Source organism: Phalaenopsis equestris, unplaced genomic scaffold, assembly GCF_001263595.1.
Source record: "Phalaenopsis equestris unplaced genomic scaffold, ASM126359v1 Scaffold000484, whole genome shotgun sequence".
NCBI lineage: Eukaryota > Viridiplantae > Streptophyta > Magnoliopsida > Asparagales > Orchidaceae > Phalaenopsis > Phalaenopsis equestris.
Genome location: NW_018164925.1, coordinates 132,478 through 145,896, shown reverse-complemented (window position 1 = coordinate 145,896; position 13,419 = coordinate 132,478).

Below are 13,419 nucleotides of genomic sequence, written 5' to 3'. Positions count from 1 at the left end.
ATTTGGAAGTTTATTAAAATAAAATGAACCTAGGACTTAGGGGTATGACTTTTGAAGTCAATAATTAATCAATTTAATACCCCTATTTGATTTTCAAATGAAATTCAAATAATGAATCATGATCACCTAAAGCTTAACCTTTTCAAAAATAATTAAGACACTCACCTAGGTCTTGAGGGCTTAGTAGTAATCTAAGTTAAATCAAGACTGAATAAATGAGGATTAGAAAAACAAACACTATTAAAAGTAAAACATCTTTCAAACACTACAAGCCTAATTAGGACCAAAATTTGGCTAAGTGTTCCAACAACACTAACTTACCTCTTTAAGGGTCTTCACCCACATAATATTTAAAATTAAATTACAAATGATAATTACCCTATTCTTCGGGATAATTGAGACATCAATGAGCATTAGGGAGTTCATAAGATGAATTATTAAGCAACATAATAAGTTTAAATGAGCTCGAGGATTTTCATCAGGTGATAAGAGTGAAGCATGGACCTCCTTCTTCCTCTTAACCGTTGGATTTCTCGGAGATCTACTGAACTTAATATGTTTTGCTTAACAAAAATTGGACAAAGTCATCCTTAATTAAAATTCTAAAGACCCACCAAGTTATGACCTAGAGTTAGGTAGGTCGTCAAAATTTTATTTCCCCATTTCATATAAACAGCCTTAACATGCCTTTTAAGTTTCAAGTGATGGAACAAGAAGACTTGCCAGGTATGCTTTTACAGTTTCCAGTGTTGTCTTTCTTGTACTTTCATACTGTACTTTTATACCTGCTACTTTTATACCTGCAAATCACCTGCAAATCTGCATGCTAAACAACAATGCTACCCTGCATGAAAACTAAAACTATCGGGACAGTTACAAAACCAAAACTAAAACTAAAATCAACCAAGATAAAATTCACCCCCACAACATTCAAAATATAGAACAACTCAAAATTTAATCACAAACATCTCACAAAACTACAATTGCAACTAAATTAAGATGTTTTGATCGAATGATAGGAATTTCCTCGGAGGAGGCAACCTACGGTTGTTAACGAGGCTTCCCACAGTCTAAATGAAATTATGGAACTCATTAATTTGAGTTTAGTAAGTTCATTCGGACTAAGTGAATCTAATAGAAAATAGTGGTGTCGGAACGAGGGAACCGTAGGATCCTAACCGGAGTCACTCTAATCAACTTTAACATGCCCCCATAAAATTTAGAGAACTAAAACCATAGGGCCACCTAATTTGACATCATAACCTGAAACACTAGAAAAACACTAGAAAACTCAAACTCGTTGCAAACTCGTTGCTGCAAGGAGCTTAGAGCTAGCATGGTGGGCAGCATGGCCATCTTCAACAATAAAACATGTCTTCTCCAGCTAAGCCAATCTTCCTTCTTATGATATAAGCAACAAAGCCATAGGACTTTGAGGTTGCTTGCTTATGCAATGTAAATCCTCACCTTATCTTTAGGCCTTTGTACAACACTACTATACAATATAAGCCCTAACTCGTCTTAGGATTCCGAGGTTGTCATTTGTCACGACCTAAATCATCACATCTTCCAGGCTATTTGTGTGATCGTTTCACACGAATGTAAGACCTAACTAATAAAATTGATAGGATGAAACACCTAAATATTTCTCCTTAGAAATGAAGCCAAACATTAGGATAGCTTGGGAAGTCACTGGGGTTCTCCTCTGGATCCATGACATCCTCTAGTTCTTCCTTCTTTGGACTCTACAACAAAATATTCCAAATTTGAACCAATCCACTTTCGCACCTCTACGCCTGATCTCATTGAAAAGTCCTACCCTTTGAAACTCCTTGAAGATAATATTTCCTGATTTTTATCGAGAGTCTTCTTAGGTGACTTTGGTCATTTAAGATGTAATTAACTATAGGGGCTTGCCCTTATAGGAAGCATGTCCAAACCTAGCTTAATATAAATCCTATTTAATTCTTTATATTAAATAGGGGAACTTGTCTGCAAATACAAAGGTTTCGCAGACCAAAGGGATGTCATATATTCCTTAGTTTATTTGATCGAGTCTCATCTTCAAGTTTTTTGTTTATCCTTTGGGATAGATACAGGATTTGAGATACATCGCTCTTTCATTTAAACTATGAAAAATATGGAGTCAGTTTGATTTCATATTTTTCTAAAACTAATTTTTTATGTAAATTAAAACATCCTTCCAAAGCGAGTGACAGGATTTCGATTCCGGTGACCGACAACTTCTTACGGGCAACTCCCTCCACCCAAAAATAGTGCCGACAATAAACATTTCATCTGTTGAAGCTTTGGAACAAATTTCAAGCTATGCAAAGTTCATGAAGGATATACTTAATAAGAAGATATAGTTTTTAGATAATTAGATTGTTGCACTCAGTGAAGAGTGTAGCGTTATAATTCAAAAAAAGCTTCCTGAAAAACTTAAAGATCCTAAAACTTTTACAATTCCTTGTGCTATTGGCAAAAGATTTTTTGGAAAAGCTTTATGTGATTTAGAAGCTTGTATTAATCTTATGTCATTATCAATTTTCAGAAGGTTTGGTTTAGGAGATATTTCACCTACAACTGTAACTCTTCAGTTAGCTCATCATTCGATTACTTATCGTAAAAGAGTTATAGAAGATGTTTTGGTAAAAGTTGATAAATTTATCTTTTCTTTGGACTTTATTGTATTGGATATGGAGTAAGATAAAGAAATTCCTATTATTTTAAGAAGACCATTCCTTGCCATTGGAAGAGCTTTGATAGATGTGCATAATGTAGAACTAACTATGAGAGTTAGTGATCAAAAGATTACATTTAATATTATAAAATTAATGAGATACTCTGCAAAAGAGCAAGAGATCAAATGCTTCAGAATGGATATTAAATGGATATTAATAGAATGGATATTAATAAATATCTAAGCCATGAATATTTCAAAAAGACATTTGAAAGGGGATTTGAAAAGGAATATGTGGAATATCAAGATGAGGATCACATTCAACATGAATCTATGGAAGTGAGTAAAGTAGATCTGGATTATGTTCAAGAAAATTTTAAAATGTTAGATCCTACATAAAGTAATAAGAATTTGATTTCATCTTTGGAGAAACCTCCTGAACCAGAACTAAAAACACTTCCTACACATTTGAATTATGCATTTTTAGGAGATTTATCTACGTTGCATCTTATAATATACTCATAATTAACTGATACACAAGAACAATAATTGTTGAAAACTTTAAAAAAATATAAGAAAGTCTTTGGATGGACATTAGCTGATATTAAAGGAATCAGTCCTTCAATTTGTATTCATAGAATTTTATTGGAAGACCAGCATGAACCAAGAGTTGATCCTCAAAGGAGAATAAATCCTAAGATGAAAAAAGTTATTAAGAAAGAAATTTTAAATTGGTTAGATGTTGGAATAATATATCCTATTTCAGACACTGCTGGGGTAAGTCCAATTCACTATCTTCCAAAGAAAGGATGAGTTGAGTCACTGCAGTGACAAATGAGAATAATGAACTAATATCAATAAGACAAGTCACCGGATGGAGAATCAGCATAGATTATAGAAAATTGAGTTCATGCCACCATGAAGGATCATTCTCCCTTACACTTTTTGGACCAGATGTTGACCAGGCCGGCTGAGCATAGATATTTTTGTATTCTAGATAGATACACTAGTTATCATCAAATACCTATTGCTCCAAAGGATTAAGAGAAAATAACATTTACTAGTCCTTATGGAACTTCTATTTTTTGGTGAAGGCCCTTTGGATTATAGAATGCACCTGAATATTTCAAAGATGTATGATATCAATTTTCAGTAATTTAATTGAAAAGAGGATTGAAGTCTGTATGGACAATTTTTCTGTATTTAGAACTTCGTTTGAAATATGTCTAAATCATTTAGAGAAAGTTCTTGAATAATGTGACTAATCTCATATTGAACTGAGAAAAATGTCAATTTATGGTTGTAGGAGGAATTGTGCTTGGGCATAAAATTTTAGAAAATGACATGGAAGTAGACCTTGAAAAAATTTAGGTTATATCAAACTTACCTCCACCTACTAATGTAAGAGTAATGTAAGAGGAGTTTAGGAGTTTGGAGCTTTTTAGGACATTGGATTTTACAAGTGATATATTAAAGATTTTTTAAAATATACAAAGCAATTATGCCAACTTCTGGAAAAATATACAAAATTAGATTTCAACCAAGATTTCCTTAAAGCCTTTGAAACTTTGAAGGAAAAATTGATCACTACTCCTAAAATTATTTCACCTGATTACAAAAAACCTTTTAAATTAATATGTGATGCTAGTGATTATGCAATTGGAACTATTTTAGGACAGAGATATGATAAGATTTTGAAAGCAGTATACTATGCGAGTCAGACTCTTAATGATGCTCAGATTAATTGTACCACCACGAAAAGAAAGTTATTAGCCATTATGTACGCTTCTGATATGTTTAGGTCATATCTGATTGGACCTACATGTGGTGCATACTGACCATTTGGCTATTAAATATTTGATGCAAAAGAAGGATGCAAAACCAAGATTAATTAAATGTGTACTTCAGATGCAAGAGTTAGATTTTGTAGTAGTCGATAGGAAAGGGACTGAAGGAAAGGGACTGATAATGGGACTGATAATGAAATTGTTGATCATCTATCTAGGCTTGAACAGGAAGAAATACTTGACATGAGAAAAAAAATTAATGAGACTTTTCCTGAAGATCAAATTTATGTTGTAAAAGGATGAGAAATACCCTCGTATGTTGATATTGAAAATTATATTGTTAGTTGTGTTTTACCATATGGACTAACAAAACAATAGCAAAATAAAATCATTCATGATGCAAAATCATTCTTTTAGGATGACCCCTATTTATATAAATAATAAAAATATTTAATAATGAGACGATGTGTGTCTTACAAAGAAATTCAGGAAATTATCCAGAAATGTCATGATTCTGAATTTGGAGATCATTTTGGGAATGATAGAACTGTTCATAAATTTTATAATCTGGATTTTATTGGCCTACTCTATTTAGAGATGTTAATATATACATTAAAAAATTGATTGCAGGGATTATGTTTCAAAATTGATTGAAGCAATCACTTTACCTCGATGTGATGCTAAGAGTTTTTCAAAATTTTAATCAAAAATATTTTTATGAGATATGGAATGCCAAGAGTAATCATTACCGTTGGAGGATGTCATTTTAGAAATTCAACAATTGCAAGATTGATAGAAAAATATAATATAATACTTAAAATTGCAACCGCTTATCATCCTTAGACTAGCAGTTTGGCAGAAGTATCTGAACATGAAATTAAGAGAATTTTGGAAAAAAGTGTAAATCATAATAAAATGGATTGGTCTTCTAGATTAGACACGGCATTATGGGCATACAGGACAGCTTATAAGACACCTATAAGAATGTCCCCTTATAAATTACTTTCTTAGAAGACTTGTCACTTACCAGTATAATTGGAGCATAAAGCTTATTGGGCTATAAAGGAATTCAATTTCAATTTGAAAGAAGTTGTTGAGAAAAGATCATTGCAATTGAATAAGCTTGAAGAAATTATGAATGACTATTATGATAATGTTAGGATTTATAAGGAAAGAATGAAAGAATGGCATGATCAAAAGATAATAAAAAAGGAATTTGAACCTAGAAAAGAAATTTTATTATACAATACAAGATTGAAATTATTTCTTGGAAAACTGAAGTCTAGATGGAAAGGGCCATTAATAGTTTTAAAAGTCTATCCCTATGAAGCTGCTAATATTGAAGATCCCAAGACTGGAAGGATATTTAAAGTGAATCGACACAGATTGAAGCCATATTTTGATGGTCAAAGACTAGCTTTCAAAGAGACTGTAATGTTGGGTAACCCAAAATAAAGATTAGTAATATCGGGCAAATGACATTAAACCAAGCGTTTTGTCGGAGGCAACCCATATTTATCATTATTTATTTTGCTTTTGTGTTTTTTTTTCAGAATATTTACATATATTTATAGTTGTGTTTTTATAGAGTGTGTATTTGAGAAATTTGAAATTGAGAAAATATTTAAAATCATCTTTATTTACCTAATTTTATGTAAGAATTGAGAATTTTTTGGATCGAAATCAAAATGGCAATTTTTTGGAATTGGCACATGATGTGCGAGACTGGTGCATGATGCGCAACATTCCAGAGAGTTGGTGCATGATGCACCAGAATCGGTGCATGATGCTCCGCGGCGACGAAAATGACTTAAAACGTTTCAAAATGCAATTTTTGGCAATTTTTGGTGGGTTCTTCTCCTTATAACTCCCAAAAACTGATTCTAAAGTCCATTTTATGGGGGGGAACGAGAGAAGAGTCACTATATTTCAATTCCAATGGCATCCTACTCTAAAACTTCTACTAGATTTAGAATTTTCAACTGGAGAAAGTTCGTCGGTTTTGATGCACAGAAGTTGCATGATTGAGTTCTAGTGAAGAGGAGGCTAATCAAAGAAAGGGGGTTTGTGAATCAAGGATTCAGCACATAGAATACTCAAGTGGAAGAGATTATTGTGTTGAGACGCTAGGAAGTGCTTTGTTACACTATTGCCACTGTAATTGTCCTTGTGGTGAAAGAGTTTTATGCAAATCTACATTGAATCAACCAAGAAACTGTTTATGTGCAAAGCATGTTTGTGCAATTCACTCCTTCAAGAATAAACGAGATGTTTATGATTGAAAATGTGTCTATTTTCCACTATGTAAATTTCACCTCTATGAGAGATAATATGAATGAACTCTATCGATACCTTACGGATGAAGATGCGGATTGGGAGGCCAGAGATGATGGAAATGTAAGTTTTCTTCATCATTATTAAATCCTACTTCTAAGGCATGACACTTTTTTATTGCATCGAATTACTTCCTACTATGAAAATCAGTAAGGTAACTAAGGAATAACTCTAAGGAGAGTGTTATTCTGAACTACTGTATTCGTTGACATTGGACTGTTGACATTGGAGCAATAATTGTGAAATTAGTTTTGGGTTTGATTGTTAATGGATCTGCTACTGGACTGGGATATACATCCACTAATTTCTTACTTTTCAATCAATCACAAGTACCTTATGATAGTTGGGAAAAAGTGCTTCTTCCTTGGAAGCCGATGGATCTAGAAGTCTATTGCAACTATATTGTAATGGGAAATCAAAACGATCTGAATGTATTGATGGATCAAGAATCCCAAAATTCATCACCTATTCAACCTTACTTTAGTTCAATCGCACTATTTAAAAGAATCAAAAAGATAGAAAAAGATCTATAGAATCTTATCCATGCAATTGGGAATATTTATGAAATCTTAGATCACCTAGATTGGGGACTGAAGGAACATTTTAAACATACTGGTCGTATTGAAGATGGTTTGTTACGTATGTTTAAAAAACATGCTTGGATTAGGGAGGATTCAACTGATGTTTCAATTGATGAGTTTCCTTATCGACCCTTCTACAACTTGTATGTCCACTACCAATCTATAGGAGATATCTAGGTGGACGAGAGTGAAGAAGATGTTTGAACTTAATCGATCCATAGAATGTTTTTTCTAGTACTTCTTGTTTTATTCATTTTGTTATGTGGGATTGCATTAAATTTTAGTGTTGAACTCTATCTTTGTTTGAGTTTTGTATTTTGATGTTTAGATTTCAATGATAGGAAGTTTTGGTTTGCTTGGACACTGAATTAGATATTTGTTGGCTTGAAATATATATGAGTTTTGTGAAGGTTTGGTGTTAGATTAATGTTTAATCATGATTATAAAACTTCATTTAAGTTAATTAGAGGTAGACATAAAGCGCTGCATATTTCCACAGGAAATGAAATCTGGAAAAATTAAGGCATTGGAGCAAGATGCGCCAAATTAGCGCAAGATGCACCAATTTATAGAGAGTTGGCACATGATGCGCCAGATTTGTTGTAAGATGTGTGATAGACTTAAAATATATAGTGTTTTTATACAAATTTTTATAACTGTTTTTTTAGATATTGCGCTTTAACAAAAGGTATTTATGTATTTTTCTTGTAGGTACAATTAAATGGATGAAAATGCTAAAAGGAGGAAAAGAGGGTCAAACTTGGAGCAAAAATGAAGAAATGTGCAAAAATGAACTGGGGCGCCTAAGCGCCAGATAATTTGCGCCTAAGCGCCAAGTACTTCGCGCTTAAACTTCAAAATTAGTTACTTGAAGAAATAATTAATTGGAGCAAAATTTTGAAGAGGTGCTTGAAGCAACTCTTGATAAAAAAAAAAGTGAGAAATAGCTCATGGAAACGAAAATTAATTTAATTGGCTTATGAGGAGGCAAATTCAAAAAGATTCATTGAATAGAGACACCTTTTTGAAGAGACACCAAGGCACCCATTGGATTTTTAAAAGAAAAGACTTAGACTTTCCAAGAGAAGGGGCCAGCAACCACCCACCAAAGTTTATAACTGTCGTCACCGCCGCCGCCACCGGCCACCTTAAATTTATTTTATTTTCTTTTGAGTTTTAGTTTGTATTGTGAGTGAAGGAAGAGAATTCAAAGAAACTTCAAGATTCTTAGTGGAGAGGATTTGAGATAAACTTTTATCTTTGTGACTACATTTGGTTTTAATTTAGATTTCTTATATTGTTTACATGATTTCTACTTTTAAACTCAAGTGTGGTTGTGTTTTCTCTATGAATTCTGAGTAGTTTTCTTTATCTTTTTCCTTAAAATGATAAGTGATTAAGTATTGAAAGAAAGTTCTGTGAAGTATTAGAATTTAATGTTAGAAGAAGTTGTGATGATTTTAAACTTCCATGCACTTCATTTACTTCTTGATTTGGCCAATTAAGATGTTAAAACCTAATGTGAGAATATGTAAGATCTGAGATGGTATTCTCTTAATCAACAAATGGTTAGAATCACATATTAATTTCATGAATGAGAATGTAGTTCATGGATTTGAGTGTACATAAATAGGAAAATATATTTTTAATGGTGTAGAATTAGAGGAGTGTAGAGTTAGAGGACTTTAAAGTGACAGGTTAAAGCTCCCAACTTGGTTTATTTCTTTATATTTTGATAAGAGAATGTTAGCCCCCAGGTGGAGGGAGAATAGGAAACTCTAGAGTGAGCTAGTATCTTCCCTGCCTAGCGGGTCTTTAAGACTATTCAAACTATAGATTAACCAATATTCTTTATAGCATCTCTAGTAAGGGTAAAGAATATTATTGCTCCTACTTGGCAAAACATATTTAGCATACTTCCACAACTAAATTTCTATATTTAACACTCATTTAATATAAGGAAAAAGATATTTTATAATTAAGTTATTTAGTTGCTCACTTTACTTTCAATTATCAAAAATCACAAAAAGTATCTAATTTTCATTTCTATGATAGCATCTTAAGTTTGAGTAAGAATATATAATAAAGGAGAAAAACTTTCTATTTTGTTATTTAAATCCAATCCTCCCTATGGGTTTGATATTCAGGACTTAGTCAAAAAGTTCTATATTACTTGATAATGATATGTATACTTGCGTAGTATCTCATATTGAAATATTATAACTGCATTCTTATTTGCTTTGTATTTAAAAATTTATCTAGGCTTTGCTTTGGATCAAGTTTTTGGCGCCCATGCAAATTAAGAGTATTTATTAAGGGAATTAATTGCATACATTGCATTTTACATCTATTTATATAGAAAATCGAGATCGAGTTTTTGGAGCTGTTGTTAGGGAGGAAGAGAATAATTATTAGTAATTTGCAAAAATTTTCAAAAAAAAAGAATTTTCTGGATAGCAAAGTTTTTAGTTTGTCTTATTTAAACGTTAAGATTTATTTTAGGAATATTGTAGTGTTATTTTTATATAAAGTTTTTGTTAATGTGTTTTTTTTCCTTCTATTTTATGTTATTTTATTGTTTTTGATAGTAATGTATGCGTAGTTCAAGTTTCACAGGACTTGTGCCTTACGATTCTAAATTAGAGAGAACTATTAGAAAAATTAAAAAATTAAAAATTACTAAAAAATTTCAAGAAATGGCAAATCAAAATAATCAAAAAATTGAAGATTTTAGACCTTTAAGAGATTATGCAAACCCTTGGGTGGATGAACTTCATTGTAGTATTCAAAAACCCACTATAGTGGCTAATTCATTTGAGCTTAAACCTACTATTATCTAAATGATATCAAATAATTAGTTTGGTGGAGCACCAATAAAAGATCCAAATTTACATCATGCCAATTTTTTAGAATTTTGTGCTATATTTAAATATGATGGTCTATCAGATGATGCTATAATACCTAGATTATTTCCTTTCTCATAGATGGATAAAGCTAAGATATGGTTACATTCATTATCACCTGGATCTATCAGAAATTATAGTGATTTAGCACAGAAATTCCTTGCTAAATATTTTCCACCATTAAATACTTGGAAGCTTAGAAATGATATTACATCTTTTAGCCAGTTTGAAGGAGAATCTATATATGAAGCATGGGAGCGATTTAAGGAACTCTTAAGAAAGTGTCCACACCATGAAATACCAGATTGGTTAATAATTTAAATATTTTACAATGGATTAGCTAGATCTCTTAGATCTATTATCGATGTTGTTGTTGGTGGTTCATTAATGTCAAAACCATTTAATGACACTTATGCTTTAATAGAAGAGATGGCTACCAATAATTTTCAATGGACTTCTCAATGGGAAAATCTCAAGAAATTAGCCAATGTTCATGAAACTGGTGCTTTTGCCATGTTAGCAAATCAAGTTGCTACAATTTTAAGGAAGTTAGACAATTCGGAATTAATTTTTCTCAACTAATTCATATGATTGAAGAGAATTCATTGGGCCATTTGGTAGATTCTCAAGTATCATTAAAAACTTTGAATGTCATAAATAATAAGCAGAATAACCCATATTTAAATTATTATAACCCAGGTTGAAAGAACCATCTCAACTTCAATTGGAATAATAATGCGGGTGATAATAATCAGCAATGGGGGAATAATCACAATGGAGGAACAATCAAGTAAACTCATTGAGAAACTAGAATATTGGAAAACTAGAATAACCAAAGGAATATTAATTATAAACCTACTTATCCTTCAGGTTACAATAGTAATCCACAATCTAAGAAGAAGAAGTTGTTTATAGAATAAGTAGTGTTACATATGGGAAATCAGTTACAAAGTCATAGAGCTACAACCTTCAATTTGTATGCATAGAATTCATATGGAAGAGAACTTTAAACTCATGGTTTATCCTCAAAGGAGAATCAATCCTGTTATGAAAGGATTTGTGAAGAAAGAAATTCTAATGTGGTTTGATGTTAGAATTATCTACCGTATTTCAGATAATGCATAGGTTAGTCCAATTCACTGCATTCCTAAGAAAGAAGGAGTGATTGTGATTTTGAATGAACATAATGAGTTAGTGAATGAGTTAATACCTACTAGACAAGTTACAGGGTGGCGAATATGCATTGATTATAGAAAATTAAATCTTGCCACTAGGAAAGATCATTTTCCACTACCATTTATAGATCAAATGCTGGATAGACTAGCTGGACATAAATACTTTTATTTTTTGGATGGATATATTGGTTATCACCAAATACAAATAGCTCTTAAGGATCAAGAGAAAACAACTTTTACCAGTCCTTATGGTTCATTTGCTTTTAGAAGAATTTCCTTTGATTTATGTAATGCACCTGCTACATTTCAAAGATGTATGACGGTTATTTTTTGTGATTTAATTGAAAAATGTATTGAAATTTTTATGTATGATTTTTTAGTGTTTGGAACTTCATTTGACTTATGTTTAGAACATTTATCAAAAGTTCTTAAGTGCTGTGAAGAAACAAATTTAGTCCTTAATTGAGAAAAATGTTAAATTATGGTAGAAGGAGGAATAGTTTTGGGACATCAAATTTCATAAAATGGAAGTAGACCCTGTAAAAATTCAAGTGATCGCTAATTTACCTCACCCAACAAGTGTAAAGAAGATTATAAGTTTTTAGGATATGCTGGATTCAACAGTCGATATATTAAAGACTTTTCAAAAATCTCTTTTCAAAAATTGCGTTTACTTAAAAAAGATGTAATTTTTATCTATGCCATTTACTTGAAAAAGATGTAATTTTTAATTTTGATGAAGAGTGCTATTAAAATAAAAATTAGTCGAAATAAAAATTAGTCGCTGCACCAATTATTGTTTCACTAGATTGGGAAAAAACCTTTTGAATTAATGTGTGATGTTAGTGATTATGCTATTGAGGTTGTTTTAAGACAAAAGCATGATAGGATTTTTAAAGTTATCTACTATGCTAGTACTATGCTAGTAGAACTCTTAATGAAACTCAAATTAATTATACCACAATAGAGAAAGAGTTATTAGCAGTAGTATATGTTTCTGATAAATTTAGATCATACTTGATTGGAAATAATTGTATAGTGCATACAGATCATTCTGCTATTAAATATTTAATGAAAAAGAAAGATGCAAAATCAAGATTGGTATAATGAGATCTTCTTTTGCAAGAATTTGGCTTTAAAATAGTACATAGGAAGGGAGCTGAGAATCAAATTGATGATCATTTGTCCAGGCTTGAATTAGAAAAATCACTCTATTTTGAGAAAGAAATTACAGAACATTTTCTAGAAGAAGAATTGTTTAGTATTAATGAGTGGTCTTTTCCATGGTATGCCGGAATTGGTGTTCTTATTGTTAGTGATGCTATACCTTATGGAATGACGTACCAACAGAAGAGGTTGTTAGTGATATTATACCTACCAACAAAAAATGCATATAGAAAAGGAAATTTATATCTGAAGCTAAGACTTATTTTTGGGATGACCCATTTTTATATAAACATGGAAAGGATATTATTATTCGTTGATGTGTTCCTTTAGAAGAAACTTATGAAATTATCCAAAAACATCATAATTCTAATTTTGGGGGACATTTTGTTGTTGATAAAAGAGCATACAAAATTTTATAATTTGGATTTTATTGGCCTACAATCTTTAGAGATGTTAATGCTTATATCAAAACATGTGATCAATGTCAATGAGTAGGCAATATTTCTAGGAGGAATGAGATGCCTGTCGGCACTATTTTTGGTGTGGGGTTTGCCCGTAAGAAGCTGTCGGTCATCGGAATTGAAATCCCGTTGCCTGCTTCGGAAGGACGTTAAAAAAAATTTAGTTTTGAAAAAGATGAAGTCAAACTGACCCCATAATTTTCATAGTTTAAATGGAAGAGCGCTTTACCTCAAATCCTGTATCTATCCCAAAGGATGAATACAAGAATTGAGGGTGAGACTCGATCAAATAAAACTAAAAAAAGTTATGACATCCGTTTGGTCTGCG